The sequence below is a fragment of the Eretmochelys imbricata genome, chromosome 6, assembly GCF_965152235.1.
Source record: "Eretmochelys imbricata isolate rEreImb1 chromosome 6, rEreImb1.hap1, whole genome shotgun sequence".
Classification (NCBI taxonomy): Eukaryota; Metazoa; Chordata; order Testudines; family Cheloniidae; genus Eretmochelys; species Eretmochelys imbricata.
In genome coordinates this window covers 12,993,388-13,014,275 of record NC_135577.1, presented here as the reverse complement: position 1 = coordinate 13,014,275, position 20,888 = coordinate 12,993,388, and positions in this window count along the sequence as shown.

Sequence of the window (20,888 nt, the reverse complement as noted above, 5' to 3'; positions counted from 1 at the left end):
GACAGGGCTTCCTGGGGATGAGGGCTGGGGAGTAGGGAAAGAGGAAATTCTGGCACTGATGGGGAACTGGCAGTAGGGAAATTGTAAGGCCGGAGGGGCAGCTGAGGCTGAGGGGAGGGAAGAATTGGGTGGGAGAGGGGGAAGGAAAGAGTAAGTTTGATGGATGGGAGGAATGGGGAGGCCAGCTGGTTGGGGGTGGGGGTGACACTGACTGTTTCTGCAGAGCACTTTGGCCTCCTCCCTGGGAAGCGCCTGTGGGTCTTCAGGGCCTGAATCTCACATGCAATTTTATCTCCTTGGGGTCTCTCAGGAGCTGATTGAAGATCTGCCCGTGGTGTCTGAGCCGAGCTCCATCGTCTCCAGCTCCATGGCCGCGGTTTGCAGCCTCAGGTACCAGGACCCTCCCATCCAGCTGCCCTAACCCTGGTGCAGATCCTCTCGGACCTAGATTAACCCCAGCCGTGGCTGTTTGCATCCCCCAGCAGAGGAGCTGGGAACATCCCCTCTTTCCTGGCTGGGGGTGATTTCACTCCCGTAACGTGACAGTGGCCATAGGGAGGGGATCATTGCAGGGGAGGAGGGTCATGTGCATGACACTGCCAGCACCACTCCGGTGCTGCCAAGCATAACACGGGCTCCTCTCTCCCTCCAGCAAACTGAAGCCACCACTTGCCCTGGAGCTGGAGTCACGCCTCCTGCGGGCTCTACTCTACACCATCTTCACCATGGGCACTGGGCAGGACACCATCCACTTCCGGGTAGGTCATGATCCTACTTCTCTCTCCCAGGAACAGGAGTGACCTCTGGTCCCTGCTCCCTCGGTTTGATGGAGCTGCTGAGAATAGGGGAGGGGTGAGCAGAGCGGGGGGCAAGCCCGGGCAGGGCGTGTGGGGTCGGGGGGTGACACAAACTGCAAGGGAGGGCCCCTTCCCGCCAGTGAGGATTGTGTTACCCCTCTGTGGCTGATTCCAGCCTTCCCTCTTCTCCTCATTCTGTGCTCTGCTGCCTGGACTTTCCCAGGGATCCTACCTCCCACCCATTGCGGTTTGGCTTTTCCATATTCTTCTGGGCACCAGGCCCTGCGCAGAGAACTACTAAGGGCAAGGATTGAAGAGCCAGCAGGCATCCAGCCATGAACTCTTGCTAAGTGTCCCTGCAGTGATGTGAATGGCAGAGGATGTACCTTTTGGGTCTGGCCAGGGCTCCCCAGAGAACCCTCCTGGTCCCCTGAGAGGGGTAGCCCCATGTTCCATGACTGACGAGTGCTCCCTCTTCTTGCAAGCTGTCAAGGTTCCTTCCCCACTCTGCACTCTAGGGTACAGTTGTGGGGACCTGCATGAAAACCTCCTAAGCTTACTTTTACCAGCTTAGGTTAAAACTTCTCCAAGGTACAAACTATTTTACCCTTTGCCCTTGGATTTCCACTACCACCACAAAACTTTATCTGGGTTTACTGGGAAAACGTAGTTTGGACATGCCTTTGCCCCCAAAATCCTCCCAACCCTTGCACCCCACTTCCTGGGGAAGGTTTGGTAAAAATCATCACCAATGTGCATAGGTGACCACAGACCCAAAGCCTTGGATCTTAGAACAATGAAAAAGCATTCAGTTTCCTTACAAGAAGACTTTTAATAGAAGTAAAGGAATCACCTCTGTAAACTCAGGATGGTAGAAACCTTGCAGGGTAATTAGATTCAAAACATAGAGAATCCCTCTAGGTAAAACCTTAAGTTACAAAGAAGACACACAGACAGGAATATTCATTCTATTCAGCACAGCTCTTTTCTCAGCCATTTCAAGAAATCATAATCTAACACATACCTAGCTAGATTACTTACTAAGTTCTAAGACTCCATTCCTGTTCTGTCTCCGGCAAAAGCATCACACAGACAAACACAGACCCTTTGTTTTTCTCCCTCCTCCCAGCTTTTGAAAGTATCTTGTTTCCTCATTGGTCATTTTGGTCAGGTGCCAGCGAGGTTACCTTTAGCTTCTTAACCCTTTAGAGGTGAGAGGATTTTTTCTCTGGCCAGGAGGGATTTTAAAGGGGTTTACCCTTGCCTTTATATTCATGACACAGGCTCTGCACAACACCTACTTAGAGAGCCTGGACACCATGCTCGGGGGCCTGCTGGCAGAGACCCCCACCACGGACAAGCTGCAGCACCTCTTGGAGGTGAGCAGAATGGGAGGGTCTGGGGGGGAATTTACCATGAACCCCGTGGGAGGGCTGCAAATGAGAGACTAGAAGAACCATGTTTCCATTGTGTCCTCCCAGCTTGGACCCAGATGGCCACGCTTTCCCAGAGCCATCAGTGCAGGTGAATGTTGGGACCCTTCCGCCATCCGGGGTAGCGGTGGCGGGGAAGGGGCGGGGGCAGAGGGAAGGAGCTGGGACTGTCAGCCAGAGCTCTGCACGGTTCCATTGAGCACTAACAGTGAGCACCAGGCCTGGCTGGGGACTGACAGACGGAAACCCCTGTGCGACCTGGGACACAGGCCTCTGAGAAAAGTTACTGGCTCCTTTCTAGGGAGACCCTGAGATACAGGAGAAGACTCAGGAAATCAGCTCTTCTGTCCTAGGGACACGGCAGTTCCCGGAGCGATTGTCCCCACGGCCCCTCCATCCATCCTACCAAGGCCTCTGGAGCTGGGGTCTGGGGGCCCAGGGCATGTGCCTGGATCCTGATGGGCTGTTGATGGATCAGGGGTTCAGAGCAAATAGACCAGCCCCAAGGCTGAGCTTTGCCCCAGGCTGGAGAGACAGTGACAGCTTGTGCCCAGCAAGATGTGGGCAGTGTCATGAACCCCCACAGGAGGAGTCAGATATTCCACCCTGAGCACAAGTTCTCCGCCCCATGTGGAGTGGGAGAGGCTCGTTTGTAGAGCACGTAAGCCTGCTGGCTGACCCTCCCCTGCCTTCTTCTCCCGCAGCACCTCCATTTCTGGCTCGAGTCCAGAAACACCCAGGAGAGAGCTAGGGCCATACGGAGCAGCGCTGCCCTGCTCCGATTTGCCACCTCCCTCTCCGGATTTGACGTAAGTGACCTTTGACCCCAGCATCCTGCAGAGCCAGGGCTTGAGTCAAATTCCTCATCCCCTGGTTAAGTGGTCCCCCCAGCTCCGTAAGGGACTGCGACATTCCATAGGCCACTGGCTGGCAGGGTCGTGCCTGGCCTCAGTGCCCTTGTTACTCTGGAGAAGCCTGGCAGCTAGTGCTCATAGAGGGCCCAGGCCGTGGGTCCCTTTGCTCCAAGCTCCCTTGGGGGCAGAGAGAAAGAGGGCTCTAGTTCCTCTCCCTCAGTGCCTCCTACAGATGGATGGGAGCAGAGCTCGAGCCCAGGAGAGCTGGGGAGCTGAAGGCAGAATGTTGATGGATTCCCCCCTTCTCCTCCTCCACCAGACCTCCTCCGATTTCCCCAAGGCGGGCAACTTTGTGCTGCGGCTGGGTCTCTACATCTCTGACCCAGCCGATGACATCAGCCGGCAAGCCAGGGATGGGATCTATTGGCTGCAGAGGCTCCTCCTGCAGAGGACAGGTAAGAAACTCAGCTGGGCAATGGGACCCCATAGAAATGAGTCCCTTGGAGACTAGCTCCAGCTGGCCATTGGGACACCAATAGAACTAAGGCCTCTGCTCTTAGACCAACTGCAGCAGAGCAGAGGGACCCCAGTGGAAAGAAGGCCCCTGTTTTGGGTCCCCCACTTACTGGCCAAGGGACCCTACAGAAAGAAGCTCCCTCCTCTGAGACTGACCCCAGTTTAGATGATGACTCACACTCATCTCCCTAATTCAGGGAGAGAGGAAGGGGACGAAGATGCCAGGGAAATTGGCTGCTTTACCTCATAGCCTGGCTCTGTCCCCCAGTCCAGAGAAATCAGCCCCCCCAGGGGGCTGCCAGCTGGTGAGGGGACAGGAACGGACCTATTGGGACACATGGAGGGAAAGAGCCCATCATGAAGGCAGGGGCAGGGACCACAGGGGATGGACACCAAGCTTGTAGAATGTCACCAGTTGTGTAGCTAGGGCCAGATCCTGAAGTCAGTGGCTGTGGGGCGTTTTCAGCATTAGCAGCCACCATTAACAAGCACCCATGCCCAGAGCACAATGACCGTAAGGGTCACCTGATTACTGTGACGAATGAGACAAATCCCCCTTCAGGTACTAAACCACCTGGTGGGGACCCTGCCAGTCCATTGGGCCGTGGATGCCATGAGAACCCCAGCCAGTGTTCACCCAGCAAAGGGAAGAGAAGGAAACAGGCATTAAAGCCAGATGCCAAACCTCCCCAATGGGTGTGTCATTCTCCGCAAGGGCTGAACATCAGAGAGGAGAGTGATCTGTGGTGTCGAGACGGGCTCCAAGACACTGAGCGCCTGCCATACAGGAACATGGCCAGGGTGGGGGAGGTAAGGACTCTCCGCCAGTGCATTGCAGTAGATCGGGTGTGGAGCTGTCTTCCCCTGCAGTGAGTGTGTTATGGAGGGGGAGGGATAGCTCAGTGGTTCGAGCATTGGCCTGCTAAACCTAGGGTTATGAGTTCAATCCTTGAGGGGGCCATTTAAGGACCTGGGACAAAAATCTGTTGGATGATTTAGTTGTGGATTGGTCCTGCTTTGAGCAGGGGGTTGGACTAGATGAACTCCTGAGGTCCCATCCAAACCTGATATTCTATGATACTTATTTCCAGCAGACAGTGTTTGGCTGCAAGAGGCCGAGGAGCCTGGGCTGCAACCTTGCTAGCGGTCCAGGCTTGTGTGTGTTGCATGGATCCATGGTTATGTGGCATAAAAGGGATCCTCTGGGGGGTTGAGTTAATGAAGGATTGTATCTCCAGGAATCTGGCTCTGCTCACTGTCTCCCTGGCTGACACCCTGGTGTCTGAGAGGGGAGCCCCTGGGTCAGTGAGTTGGGAAGCTCACACCAGCAATTGCTGGACCAGATCCTTGTTGGATTCCCTGCACCTGTGGAGCACAGGCAGGGTGTGGGATTTGCTGAGCACCAGGGCAAGTCAGGAAGCAGAACCTGCCCCTGCCCTAGGCGTTGTGTGAGGGACGCTGAGCTCCTTTCCTGGGCTGAGTCACTGCAGCATATGTGACGCTCGTGGGATTGTCGGTGGGGTGGGGAGCAGGAACGGAAGCAGATCGAAAAGGCCCCTAACCTCTAGCCGGTGAGCTGCAGGAAATAGCGCTGCTGGGAGCAGTAGCGGGTCCTTTGTTGTCTTTGTGAGCTGGGTTCCAGAGCGCGCAGACACGTTCCCAGCATGTCATGGCACCTGTGGTGACTCCCGCTCCAGAAAGAGCTATTCCTCAGTGCCTGCAACCTCTTCCTGAAGGGGGTTCCTTGGTCCATGGGACCCCAAAAGTTGGCTGCACAAGGAGGACTCTTGTCCACCTTGTGAGATACTAGAGGGATTTGGAGCCTGGTTCTGGACAATTGACAAGGGCTCTGGTTCTGTTGGTTCTAGGTCTTTGGAGAGATCTTCACAGAAGGCCAGAAAAGATCTTTCCTCCAGGCAGCGCTTCTGGCCATACATGACCCCCAGCTCCGTGTCAGCCAGGCTGGGCTTGTGCTGACATATTCTATCCTGGGGGAAGCCCGCCAGCTGATCGGGAATGAGGTAACCAAAGAAGGATCAATTGGGGAGGGACACCCAGGGCCTTTCACCGCCAGGATATTGACAGTCACTCCCATCCCATCCCCGTGCACTGACCTGGGAGCAAGGAGAGGATGAACCCGGGCAGGTGCCATTGGTAGGTGTCAGCTTCTCCCCTGAGCAGCTCAAAGCAGAGCAGACCCAGCTCGGCTATTTCCTAACAGGTATCACATCAACATGACACGCTGCTATTGCTCATGCTAGGGGCTGCCAACTCCCCCTGTGAGAGTTTCATACCCCTCCGGGCCTCAGGCTGGTTCCTAGGGCCCTAGTATCATGTTATCCCAGCCACCACCTGCTCTGGGAGAACTGGAGGAGTCAGTCAGCAGAGGCTGCTGAAGTGCCCCATTCCCCAGAGCTACTGTCCATGGCATCATCTTAATAACGGGGGGGGGTGTCCCTTGGGAAAGGTGTCCACATCCTCTCACCCCACAGCACTACTGCCCAGAGCCTTCCAGCCCCTCAGCTGGAGGGGGAGAGGGTGGATGAGGGGATTCTGGGGAGTGGAGCTTAATCCCTGGCTGGGTTGGGAGGTAGAATAGCTCTCACAGGGGGACTGAGAGGAAGGGGACAGGAGTTCATTCCACAGTGGTGGGAGTGGGGTTGGAGGTCACTCGAGAGGAGACAAGATTTCGTCTCGGAGGGTTGGGTGCGGGAATCTGTCCCTTGGATGTGGGGAGGGTTGGGGTGGAAATTTTGCTGGCTCCCAGTGCCGTTCATGCCCTTCATTGCCATGGGTGTTGGAGTCTGTGACCGATCCTTGTTCCCTTGCAAGCAGGAGGACGTGACAGCGGCGATCATGGCTCACCTGTTCTACATCTGGTGCTTGCGCCAGGTGCCCAAAGCGCTGCAGGGGCTGTGCTCTGTGGGACAGCCTTGAAGGGCCCCTCCTTCCCATGCCCAGAAGCTCCCACTCCCTGCGCAGGTAATGCTCTTTCCTGCTGGGTCTGGGGGAGAAGGGCTCGGGGGAGGGGCCATAAACCCCACAGCACTGAGAGAAACCCAGACCGAGCACCTCGCTCTCACCACCGTGCCCCACGCTGACCCCTGGAGCTGGGGCCAGGGCAGATATGGTCCCTGAACCCATGCCCAGAGGCCAGTTTCAGAAGCATCAGGCTTTTAGGGCCATGGGACTGGCCCAGAAATGAGAGCATCCTCAGAGCCAAGGGTTATCCTCAGTAACTATTGCAGTCTGGGAGGGGTGGCCCGATGTGGAGCCCTCCCCTGTCGTCACTGCTCAGACCTCCCCATGGCCCATGTTACCCCGTCGCAGTGAATGTCTGACCATCCCCCACCTGGGTCCCAAGCCACACACATGGTATCTGAACCCTTCCCAGACAGGAATGAAACTCCCCCCTAACACCTTGGGGCAAGGAAGGATCCTCCCCATCTGGTAGGTGGGGACTGAGACACAGAGGAAGGGCTGCGATCCTGGTCACACACTCCTGGGGGTAGATCTGGGAACTGGACTGGATCCCAGGCTAGTCCCTTTCCCCAAGAGGCAACTTCCCTTTCTACCCTTTATTCTCCTCTCCTGCTGAGGGATGGGTGGGTGGTCTCTGAGTGTGAAATGAACCAGGAGGGTGATGGGGTCCTGGCACAATGCTTGGGTGGGAGCTCCCCTTGGCTTGGACCCCACGGTCACAGACATCTTTGTCATCTTGCTCTCCTTCTTTCATTCCTAGGAAGGGAGTCCCCCGATTAGGGGTCTCTAGGGATCCAGCTGGGCAGTGCCTAGGAGAACCTGTAAGTCATCCTGGTTCCCGCCTGCATGCACCACCCTGTCCTGCCCTGCCCTCCGGTTCTTCACTGTTGATTCTGGTTTGACCCTTGGCTCCGGTCTCTGATTATGACTTTGGCGTGACCCTTCTTGGCTCCAGATGTTGCCTGCCCACCTTGATTCCATATCTCCTTGCCCTTTTTTAGCCCCGCTCCAGGCCCTCCACTGACCCGCTCCAACATTGCCTTCTCCTCCTGATCTTCCCCAACCACTCGGACGTTGACTACCCAGCTTTGACCCTTGGCCTGTATCTGGACTCTGGCTTGACATTGACTTGGCTGATCTTTGCTCTCTGATTACCGGGCTATGACCTTTGGCATGGATTTAGACTCTGGCCCTGGTTCTGCTTCTGCTTTGTCGATGGATTCTGATCTCGGTTTTGACCCTGGTGTGTCCCTGGACCTTGATTCTAGCACCACTCTTAGCCTCGGCACAATCCTTCACCTTCCTGTGACCTGCGCTCCATTGTGCATCCGCACAGTGTCATCTATTCAGGTGACAGACTTCTTTTTTTGGAGAACCGAGAGCAGCATGAGCACCACACCTGAACCTGGAGAGGTTTCGGCAGCATGGTCTCAGCACAGAATTGGAAAAGCGTACCTCCGGCCAACTCTCCACAGAGTTTTTGGGGTACCTCCTCTCCTCAGAAGATGTTACGATTGATCCAAATAAGGTGGAAGCCATCAATAGACTGGACAAAGTTTGAAGTCCTCAAGAAGACCAGCGCTTTCTAGACTTCACCCGCTTTACTGCTGCTTCGGCCCAGGGTTCTCAGAGCCAATAACCCCCAAGGAGAGCACTCCTCCACATACTGGCCACGTTCGTTTGGTCACCCAAGTTCCAAAAAGCTCGCAAACAGCTCACAACTGCCTTCACTACTGCATCTATTCGGAGGCTCAGCACTCATCCTGGAAGTAGACGCATCTACTATGACCACCAGGGCCTGCTTCATTTGCTGGTGTCAGATGTGGGCTGAAATTCAGACTTAGCTTGACTGACGTGACTTCTGCGCTTTCACCAAGGCACCATTCACCAAACTCCTTGGCATTTCAGGCCTCTGGAGACCCTGCCCTGGCCATGGGCAGCCATTGCCAGGAATTTTACCGAATCAAATGGCCACATGATGGAACTGACTCTCATAGATCACCTGACCACGATGGCATGCTTCATCCTCTTCTGAACATGTACCGTCAATTGAGAGGACAGATCAGTTCCTAATTTGCAAAGGCCAATGAAACCTTTATTTTGCTAAATGTAGATTTCACACTGATTTCATGTCATGCTACAAATGACCTCTCCGAAATTCCCAGCTATCGACCTGGGTCAACGAATCCACCACATGCCAGAAGAATGAAGGGAGCCCCTTCAGAACACTAGGAAGGAGTTCAGATACTGTACGGACTGCTGATGACAAGAGGGAAGCCATTTGCTGAAGGGAGGTACAAAGTCCCTGGCACTGACCAAATCCCTAAGCTCTGTCCATGGCAGCAGTTCCTGGCCATTCCCCTTTGCTGACCTTCTGATAACATCTTCCTCCCCTGGGTCTAGGAAGCAAACTCTGGGTCCCTTCCCTCACTCTGGCACAATCTGTGCCCAGAGTGTCTGAGTCCCTCACCGAAAATGGGTCTCTCCTCCCTTCTCCTCCCTGTGTGTGTGTGTGGGGACTTGTACCCCCATTTTACAGACAGGGAATGAAGGTGAGGAAGTGATCTCTCCAAGATCACACCGAGCAATGTGGAGGAGAGCTGGGAAGTGACTGGGGTCTACAGGAGTGCCCTCCCCACAGGGGCAGCTTCACTTTCTGCCCTTCGTCCTCTCCTTCCCTCTTGGCCCGTCTTTGAAGGGGGCTCTGAAAGGGAAATGAGCAAGGGTTTCCTCCCTGCTCTGTCTTCCAGGCTCTGGGATCTCTCCATGTTGCCAACAGCAATGCAGCCTGCAGCTGGCCCGGCTTGGGGAGCCATGACCTCATCCTGTGAAATCGAGAAGTACTGGCTCTCAGGGATGCTTAGATGGAAAACCACACACCCCACCCGGAGGTAGGAGCGACCCATTCCCAGGTTGTCCTGAGGAGCCACAAATCCTCCAGGAGCTGGGGAAGGGCACAGTGATCAGTTTATCAAAAGGTAGGGAAGGATCGTGTAAGAAGAAGGTCTAAGAGAGAAGGAGCATGAGCTACTCTCTGTATTTGGGCGTGGCAGGGCTCAAGAGAAGGGACAGGGGCTGTTAGAGGGCAATGGTGAGGTACAAGGGGTGTCAGAGGTGGGGGCAAGGCCTGAAAAGTTCAGATACATTAGAACAATTGTGCCAGAGACTCACCGGTTGAGGTGACTGAAAGCTCTGAACTAGGGCTGGCCAAAATCATCCTCCTCAGATGGGAACATCCCAAAAGTCTGCAGAAGCTCAGCCTCTGAGGTGAACATTGTGGCCCAAACCTCTCTCTGCTCTGTACCACACAGGATTCCCACTGGCTGTTCCAATCCAGGATGAAAACTATGCCACCGAAGTCTCACAGCACCTGGGCAGTGAAGTGCCACTTAAACCCGCTGTGATGCACTGACTGTCTGCACAGGGCTGAATTTCACCCATTCAGAGTGTAAGGAAATAATTGGCTGAAGGCTTTTTTCTGCTCAGATGTGGTTCTAGGAGGAAAGAACCATGAAGATTTTTAACCTGTATTGCTCCAGGGACTGGTGCTGCAGTGATGAAGAGAAGTGCTGATGTACTGGATTTTTTTGGATTCCCCCCAGCGATTAATCTACTCTCTTCCTCTCTTTTAACTGGTATTCAAAGGGAACCCCATGCTTCATGGGGGTATTCTTGGGTGGGCAGACTGCATCAGCCCTGCACCAAAATAAATAATAATGAATGACATATGCAGACACTAAAGTTCTGCCTCCAAATTCTCAGAAACTTTCCTCTTCAATGTAGAATCAGGATTTTGTTTTTAATTTATTTTTTGAAGGTGCTAAGCAGATGCTACCCTGTAATAAGAGGAAACAGAAGAAAAAATTAAAGAATGTTACTTAAACCAATGAACAGATTCAGAGAGTGGAAACATGGCAAAGCAAACCAATGAATCCTGTGAGTAAATAACCTGAAAGCAAATGGGGGAGAAACCCTCATCCGGGTAATTGTGGTTCTTGGGATAAAGATCAGGTTCCTGGTGCCTAGCCTGGCTGAGATCCTGCCTTTTCCCTGGATCCCAGACCTGGGCTTCACACGTCATTCTCCTTATTTTATTCTGAGGGAAAAGGATCCCCAAAGGAGGTGTGAGGATCTTCGACTCTAATGTCTGCAAGAAGCTTCAGCCACCTTCACTGGTAGAAGTCGCTGTCTTTCCTACAACATCACTAGTGCCCTTTCTGCTCTCCAGGCCTGCTCCCTGCAGCAGGACAGAGACACCCCTTAACTCCCCGAGTCCTGATTTCCTGCCATTCAAGGGGCTGGGGGCTTGCATTGCCCCCATCCCAGCCATCAGATACTTTTCCAATGGGAATCTCCCTAGAGCAGAGGAGAAATCTGTTCTTCCCTTAGAACCAGTCTGCTCAGTAAGTCAAGCCACACTGACCTCATCTTGGCTGCTTTGTTTATCCATGATTAGTGGTATCTTTGGAAATTCCTTCGCGTGCGGGGGAGTGAGGTGGAGTGGGGGATACGGGAGCTCCAGCAGATTCCCCTGAAGAACACCACCCTGTCTTTCTCTGGTCAGGGTCGGACTAGCCGTCCATTGCAGAGGTGAAGACCAGATGGGAGCTGCTGGATTGACCTTGATATGCCATGTCCTTGTGTGGATGAAGGACCTACATCTCAGGGATGGCCAGCAGCAGATGTACCATGTGTCCAGGAATGGTCTGAACAACCTACACTGACAGGTAAGTAAAGTCATGGCCACATGCAGTGGTGAGCTGGAGCCGGTTCGCACAAACCGGTTGTTACATTTTGAAGCCATTTTAGAACCAGTTGTTAAGCCGCTTCCCTGCAGGGGGCGCTGAGGCTTTGATGGGCTCCGGCCGGGAAGTGATGTAATTCCTCCTCCAGCCGCCGGGGGCGCTGCACTGCGGGAGCCATGTGGGCTGCCGCCTGGCCCTGGGGCTCCCGCTGCTGCCTGGTGGGTCCCCGGCTGCTCTGCTGGGCCTGGGCTGCGTCCTGCTGCTCTCCCCGTGAGCACCCACCACCCTGCCCGCAGCCAGCCCCCATCTCCAGCCACCCCCCACCCCCTGCCTGCAGCAACCCACTGCCGCTCCCTCTGCCCGCAGCCACCTCCACTGCACCCCCTGCCCGCAGCCAGCCTCTGTCTCCAGCCACCCCCTGCCGCTCCCCCTGCCCTCAGCCACCCCCTGACGCACCCCCTGCCCTCAGCCAGCCCCCATCTCCAGCCACCCCCTGCCACTCCCCCTGTCTCCAGCCACCCCCTGCCATTCCCCCTGCCTGCAGCCACCCCCTGGTGCTGCTGCTGCTCCCCTGGCACTGGGGCTCCCACTACTGCCTGCTGGGTCCCCGGCTGCTCTGCTGGGCCTGGGCTGCGTCCTGCTGCTCTCCCTGTGAGCATTCACCACCCTGCCCGCAGCCAGCCCCTGTCTCCAGCACCCCCACACCCCCTCTCCTGTCCGCAGCCACCCCCTGCTGCATCCCATGCCTGCAGCCACCCCCTGCCTCACTCCCTGCTCTGTATCCAGCCAACCCCTGCTGCACGCACCTCCTGCCCTGTCCTCAGCCAGCCCCTGTCTCCAGCCAGCCCTGCACCCCCCTGCAATGCCTGCAGCCAGCCCCTACCTCCAGTCAGCCCCTGCCCTATCTCCAGCCAGCCCCACACCCCCTTGCCTCCAGCCAACCCCGCACCCTTCTGTCTCCAGCCAGCTCCGCACCCCCTGCCCTGCCCGCAGCCAGCCCTACACCCCCTGCCTCCAGATAGCCCTGCCCCATGCCCTTGTCTGCAGCAGGCCCCAGATCCACTGGTGCCCTGCTGTTCCCAGGGCAGTAACCCTGCACACTTGCTTCAGGAGCAGCTGGGACCCACACATGTGCTAGGGTGACCAGACAGCAAGTGTGAAAAATCAGGACACAGGGTGGGGGGTAATAGGAGCTGGGGGGTAATAGGAGCCTATATAAGAAAAAGACCCCCAAATCAGGACTATCCCTATAAAATCAGGACATCTGGTCACCCTAGCACACCCCCAGGGAGTGGCAGGGACCCACACATGTGAAACGGAGCTCATTTCTAGTACAGACCCATCTTTTTAAAAAAGAACTTTCGGCAGGATTAATAGACATCCATATTTTCCCAGACAGGTCAGGCTTTTTGGTTCTTAAATCGCCGTCTAGGAGGAATTTTTAAATTTTAAAAATTAGTCCCAGGAAAATAGAGACATTTGGTAACCCTGTTGGTACAAAAAATACATACTGGGGCACATCCCTTAAATCAGAACTTTTTATAGGGAACCGGTTGTTAAGATTTTGGCAGCTCATCACTGGCCACATGTAGACACCACAAGAATTGGGGGGGATTGAACCAGGGTCCTTCAGCATAAGCTCCGCTCACTCATTGTCAACCATTCCAGCTCTACCCACTAGACCTCGCCCCCTTCCAGAGTCACAGAATCCAGGAGCCCTAAGTCTCAGATCCATGCCTCACATCACAAGGCCAAACCTCCTCCCATTATGGGTGCTGAAGAAGGGACCATCTGCAGACACCCCTCTACATTCCCCGTCAGAGACTGCAGCCACGGGTGACCAGTGAATGAGCAGAGATCTCCCCTGTGGGAATCCGAAGGGCTACACATTTGGGGTTTCACAGGGAAGGCATCTGGCAGCCATTAACAGAGTGACCCTGTGAAGAGATTTTCCATCTCTAACAAAGGGTTTCTGTTCCCCCAGATCTCAGCTGCTCAGCAGAATGCAGGAGAGCCGAGTGCTGATGGGCTAGAGGGGTCACAGGAGCCACCGTGCAGCAGCTGTGGTGTCTGCAGTCAGCATGGGCCAAACCCTGTGCTCCAGGCTGTTTCTCTGGATTGCGAAGGGGAGTTTGGCTTGGGGAATCGGTTGCTGGTGCCTGTGTCCACAACTGGGATGTTTTCAGGAGGCTACTCAATGGTCCATGAAGCTCCATCCAAGCAAGTGGAGAATGGACATTAAAGAGCGAGGCTGGGACCTCCGCGGAGCTGCTGCAGTCCAGCATCCACAGCCAGAAGAGAGACAATGGGAAAGGTACTGAGATGGCTGGCCACAGCAGCAGCCGCCATCTCATAAACCTCTGCTTATGCTCTACACAACAGAGGCAGCACAGTGAGAGCTTGGGTTGCAATGAGCAATACATGGTTTTTCAGTAGATTATGCTGCCCTGACAGTCTACTGCCTGTAATGTGCACATCCAGCCTCCCAGGCTGACCTCAGTGGGAGTTAGGTGCTCTGTGCCCACAGGAGGTGGACTTACTAGGAGGTGAACTGAGGTGGCCACCTCAGGTGCCAGACGGTGGGGGGGCACCACTAGGATCCAGAGTGTAGAAAACTGTGTCTGCTGCTGGTGCATGTGGATTCTCTCTGCTCGAGATGCACAGAGAGGGTGGAGTGCTGTGCTGGAGGAAGGAGGGCACAAGAGACATAACAGGCAGGCAGGAGAAAAGGTGAGAGAGAATGACAGAAAGCAGCAGGAGCTGCAGGGAGAGAGAGGAGGAGGAGCCTCTTATGTACCTCTCTAGCATCCCCAGGAGCCTGGACTGATTAACCCCAGCTTCTCAGGGAGCTTCCTGTTTCCTGCTGCTTCCCTGAACCCACCTGAGGAGAACAGGAAGTCAGCTAAGGTAGTAGGAGCCAGTTAGGCCCTTAGACGCTGATATCTTCCCTCACTCAGGCCCTGCTACCAGCCTGCTTATTTGTCCCCTTCAACTGAGTGTTGAGAGCCACTATAGCTGGCACAGAACAGCAGTCATGAGTGAAAGAAGAAAACGTCCCTCTGAGGCCGCATTCAGAAAAAGAGAAATGCTTCTTTTGCTTTCTTCATCTAAGCAGGAAGGAGCTCTCCTGAGATACGTAGACACAAATGTTCACAGTGAGCCTTCCAGCCCCAGTAAGGGTGTGAGTGGTGAGGAGATACCTGATCTTCCAGTTAGTCAGAGTGCAGGTGACCTGGCAGCTACTGCAGCGTCCCTATCTGCATCTCCAATGGATGTAACCATGCACGTTCCTGAAGAAAAGTATAGATCAGAGAAGAGTGTGGTGGAGGCGCAAGAAACTGCTGCTGCTGAGTTGAATTCCTTGAGTCTAGATGATCCAGGACTGTGGACCCACTTGAGCAGTAGCCTGAGGGACTTCCTTGTACTGCACGGTCCACAGCAAGTGAAAAACTTCATGTTCCCCAAAGACAATGAAAAGAGTAGTTTCCATCCAACACACTACTGGCATGAAATCCCCAATGGTGAGAAAGTGGAGAGGCCACGGCTTATGTGTTCAAAAATCGAGAATACTGCATTCTAATGTTCCAGCCTCTTTGGGCTCTACAGAAACAAAGGACTGGAAAAATCTGGCTAGAAATCTGGCATGCCATCAGAAGGCAGCAAATCACCAGAGAGCATTCCATAGGTGGAAAGAGCTTGAGATGAGACAAAGGTTAAAGGCCACCATAGATGATCAGCATCAAGAGAAGATTGCATCAGAGTCTCTTTCCTGGCAAAATGTTCGGAAAAGGCTCCTTGCCATTGTGAGAATGCTTGCTACCCAAAACCTAGCACTGCGTGGCATTTCAGATCAGCTGTATGTGCCAAACAATGGAAACTTCCTTAAAATTGTGGAGCTGATGGCTGAGTTTGGTGCTGTACTCCAGGAGCTTCTGAGAAGTGTCATCACCCAAGAAGTGTACACACACTACTACCTTGGAAAACCATTCAAAATGAGATCATTCAGTTACTGGCAACAAAAGTCAAATGGATGATTGTGGGAGATCTTAAGTCAGCAAGATATTACCCTGTTATTCTGGACTGCACACCTGACATCAGCCATACGGAACACATGCCTTTAATGGCGAGTGTTGTGTGCAGGCCACCGAATCTCACCCACCCACTCCTGCAATAAACCTCTAACCTGCGTCTGAGCTATTGAAGTCCTCAAATCATGGTTTAAAGACTTCAAGGTGCAGAGAATCCTCCAGCAAGTGACCCGTGCCCTATGCTGCAGAGGAAGGCAAAAGAACCCCAGGGCTTCTGCCAGTCTGCCCTGGGGGAAAATTCCTTCCTGACCCCAAATATGGAATCAGCTGAACCCTGAGCATGTGGGCAAGATTCACCAGCCAGATACTACAGAGAATTCTTTTCTGGGTAACTCAGATCCCATTCCATCCAACATCCTGTCCCAGGCCACTAGGCCCCATCTACCACAAATAGTCAAAGATCAATTAATTGCCAAAATCATGTTAACCCATCATACTATCTCCTCCACAAATTTATCAAGCTTAATCTTGAAACCAGCTAGGTCTTTTGCCCCCACTGCTTCCCTTGGAAGGCTGTTCCAGAATTTCACTCCTCTGATGTTTATAAACTTCATCTAATTTCAAGTCTAAACTTCCTGTGGAAGTAACAAAAAGGGATTTAAGTGCAGCCATCTTAGTTCTGTTGAAAAGAAAGCAAAAGTCAGGCTAACTCTAATGCAAAACTTGTAAAGGCAAAACTGGTAAGCGTATAAAAATTGCAAAGCAAAGCTGGTTTTAACCTTCCCTTACAATAACAATAAAATGTAATTGTTTAACATTTTTTGCTACAAATAAAATATAAAAAAGTATAAACAAAACAAAGCTTTATTATTACATAAATAATAAAAAGCTATAAATACTTGCTTTACATTTTTTATACTTTAAAAATTTGCGTAAGGACACTCTGTCCAAACGGACGTCTTCCTTCTTGCAATTGCCTAAAAATGAAACTGTCTCTAACTTGTTGCATCCAAACTAAAAGTAAGAACTTGTTTTCTTCCACAATTTGGTGCCGTGACTCGGATAACGATGCCCGGCTAAAACAGCAGCAACTACTACAAACCTTTCCCCTTCAAAGCCCAAAGCACCAAACAAAAGGTAAAAAAAAACCTTTAAAAATCGATACTGGGGTTTCAAAAAAAAAAAAATCCTAACCATGGGACTGTCTGTCCCTTTGGGCTCACGCCATGCAAACTTATTTATTATGCAACAAGGCCAAATGCAAAGTGGTGCTGAAAAACTTTTTTCCGCACACCCAATATGAGGTTGAGGTCAAACCTAATCAAAGCTTAAAATTTTTGCTGCCTCAATAAGGGTGTATTACGTCCAAACATAAAACATTAAGGTTATAGATTTAAAAAATGCATCTAAAGATCAAAGTAAATAAAATAAAAGTAACTAATAAATGTGTAAAAAGTAAGTGCCGTTATCGAGGTCTGGGACTTAAGCTAACTTCAGGCACACCAGGGCCCTCACTCTCTAAGTAAAAAAGTACTAAACAGAAGGGGGGAGGGGTCAGCCAAACCTCATGACCCAGCAAACAGTGCAAAAAAGTAAAAGCCTTTCCTACTTATAAGCTGCTACCCCGCAAATCCTTTCCCTAAAGTATGTAAAAATCTTTTTAGCTTTTAAGCAGCTAACACAGCAAACAAAATAAACTGGGGAAACTATTTTATAAGCCGCTAAGTGAACAAAATACTCCCTTGTGTAATTAAAATTTTTACATAATAATCCCTCTAAACAATTCCCACTAAAAGGTACCTTCAATGTAAATAAAATCATACACGTCAAAAAAAAAGCTACAAAAACCTCCATAAGTCTCAAGTGCAAAAGCCAAAAAACTCCCTCCCCAAATTAAAAACTCAAGTACAAAATTTAAAAACTAAATGTAATGCAACCAAATGCCTCCCTACCCAAACTATATTGTTAACCCTCTCAGCTCTTTCATATCCCCAATTAGTTAAAGCTAAAAGAAAAAAAAAATAAATAAAGGGGGGGAAGGGTTAATTTAAAAGTCAGTTTGGCCTAAAAATAAAAAAAGCTGCCCTGCATTCAAAAATCAAAAAACAGAGACCAAGCCAAGTAGAAAAAAACTGCTTTCACACCCAGCTGGCTGTAAAAAAAATATAAACACACATAAAACAAAAAGCAAATAAGTTGCAAAACTAAAATTACATTTGCAAAGATTGGCTGCCCGGTAAAACCCAACAGTCTGCCTTTGCAACCCTAAAGCCAGAATGGTTTGAAAACGCTAAAAAGGCCACAAACAGCTGGCCTAAACTAAAATACCAAGCAAAGATCCCTAAAAGGAACGCCCCAAAAAACCCAGGGCATAAAAATCCCTCCCAAAAGGAAAAGCAAGTTAAAAAATTTTGCAGCGTACCTCTAAACAATCTATACACAAAACAACCTACCATCCACCTCTCTCTATCTCTCTCTCCTACCCCCAGGGCTGGCCAGCCTGGGCAGCGTGTGTACATGTATAAAAGTGGGTCAAGGTTTAAGTATTAATATTTTTTCTTCCTTTAAGTAACGTAAAAAGCAGTTCCTACACTCACCACTGTGTTAGTTTATTAATAAAGATTTAAAATTCAGTCACATGGTGTGTGCTCTTAATCTCCGCCCCTGCGATCCTGTGGTCTTAGCCTAATTAACTAAGGCTCACAGGCAAACTGGTAACAAAAAATCCGAAACAGTTTAAGAAAAAATTGCAAAGGGAAAAAGCCCTGAACAGTGCACACCATCTATCTGTTTTATCCTTGTTATTTTACGTTTGCTTTGTTTGGCACTGTTGGTATTATAGGTTAAAAATTGCATAATTAAAAATAAGCCCCACTCTCCATTATAGTATGCCTAAAAACCAAAAAAAAAAAAAAAAAAACGTTTTAGCATTCCGCTCTCCACCCCGGGCTGCAAACAAAGGGTGCAGGTGGGTCTACCCCAAGTCATAGCAAAACTAAGCAGTAAAAAAAAATTAAAAAAATATTTGTACCCAACAGCTCAAAAAAACGAAGCAACTAAAAGCATAAATCACTATCCAAGCAGCAACTCAAACCTCCGCCCAAAACAAGTTGCAAGCCTTAAAACAAAACTTCCAGGCAAAAAAAGTGGAACGCACACGCCTGAAGCCCTGGCTAAGCAAGTACCAGCCCTTCAGGAACATGTGAAAATGTAACCATGTGTGCTCAGCATATGCCGCAATGGCCGTGTGTCTGCCGTAAAAAACATGAAACAGTGACAACGCCAATTGGCCATGCATTCTGCCCAGGTGGCCAGCCTCACACGCCACCACCCGGGTAGCCCTTGGAAATAAAAATGTTTCCAAAAAATAACCCCAAGGGGTGGGAGCTAGTTAAAAAGCCCACCCTCCTTGCTAAAGTGGTAATAAAACAAGGCTTGTACCCATAAAAAGGAACGGTTCAGCAAAAAAAGCAAAATCGGGCCCAAGCAAGCAACACAACATTTTTTTTTTTAAGTTAAAAACTTTAAAAGCATAGCTAATTACAAGCATCAAAAATTTAAATCCCTAGAACAATTAATTAATTTAGATTTTACTATTTTAAGTGTCATTTAAAAAAAATAAGTAATTTAAAGAAACTAAAGTTAACTCTATAATTGTTAAAAAAAATAAGCAGATAAATTTTACAAAATCCTGGAAAAAAAAAGAAATTCTTGGTTTCTTTGCAGCCAGTCGAAAAAAAAAAAGGGGGGCCCTTTTCCAAAAAAAGGTCTGCAAATAAATCCAGGCAAAAAAATGATTTAATTAAAATCATTTGGCCATAAACATTTTAGTCAAATGAGCTAAAAATACATAAGGGGTTTTATTAAAACCTAACTGCCCCAAGAAAAAAACGGGGGCTTAAAATGGGTCCAAGCAGCCGTAAAATCTGCAGAACACTGCCAGGCATTAATAAAATGTGTTAGGTCTCTGTATTCACAGGTAAGACAAGTCCTGCTCCAAGAAACCTCAACCAATCTGCTATTGGTTAAAAAACAGGTAACTGGGTCTATGTACAGGTCCATCAACACAAAACTGCTCTGGCCCCACTCTAAAAAGGCCCTTAGCAAGTCCTGCTAACTACCAACACTGCTGTAAAGTGCCAAGAGCTCACTGCCTGAACCCATGCTTCTTTCTGCAAAAAAGCCCCTCGGCCTCAAAATAACTCCACTTCAACTACTAATCAGCCGCTCCCTCCTTCTGGTATTGCTTTTCCTCCTTCTGGACAGCAAAACAAACAAACAAACCAACAAACTGAAGTGCTAGTAACCGCTCACTTGTCCAGTAATGAAATTACCACACAGCCAGCATTTGCTAAAAAACCCCAAACCACTGCAGGGTAACGTGCTGGTCACTTCTCCCCTACATGGTACTAAACCACAACTGCTTCAAACAAAAAAAACCCGCTCTCTCTGCTAAAACTGCCAACGTCCAAAAATTCCTAACTACAAAACATATTAAAAACTAACCCTGGTAAAAAAACAAAAAAATATACACTGGCCAAAAAAGTCTTGTAAAACCCATGCTTAACAAAGTGGTATTAATTAAATGTGGGGCTTTATTCCACAGGCTGCGCCCTGTGTTTTTAAATAAGTATCTTCAGCATGTATTGTCCTTTCTGATTGGCTGTTAAATAACAAATACCAGAAACACCTTGTTGCCACTGCCCCCGCCATTTTCTCCACTATACTCTCACCCCGTAACACATCCAAGTACAGACAATACCATATAGTCTAATAACACCCAATAGCCAAGGCCTTCCCACTTTAGTAATTTATTTAAATATTGTTTAAAAAATATTTTTAATGTTCAAAATATCCCATATAAGCAAACAATTAAATAAAACAAACCGGTCAGTAAAAGTAAAGGTATATCACATGACTACAAATAAGCCTAAAAAATTTAAAATGTAAATTAGTGGTTTTTATAATGGGGTTAATATAATGGCCATTCCAGGGATCTGTAGTATATATATATAAAATGGGTCCTTATTGTTTTTGGTGACCCAATTAGTAAATAATCAAATTCATATTTAAAAAAGGTTTGTTCTGCCACCAAAAATTTACCAGTACTAAAATAGTCCCAGTAATTAATAACCTAATCTATACCATATTGCAATATACCCCTTCCTATGCTATTCATGTCAATGCTTCTTAAAGGTACACGAAAAAATTTAAACAAATGTGGTATCGTATTTATTAAAAAAAAGTTTTAAAATACTAATTAACAGTAATTAATGTTACATTAAAAAGTGTCAAATTTTTTTGGCCCTATCTCGTTTCAGGTCAATTTTATATATCCAAACTGCTCCAAGGGGGCTGCTGTTCTGTTGGCACAACAAAGGCCATGGGTCTCCTCTAGAAAAAGGAAATCTGGTAAAACACCTGTAAAATGGTGCCAGGAGTGCAGCAGGAATTTAAAACATGTCAAGGCCAACAGCATAATAAAAAATTAAAACAGCTAATAAAGGCCACTGGTCTTATTACTAAAGGACAG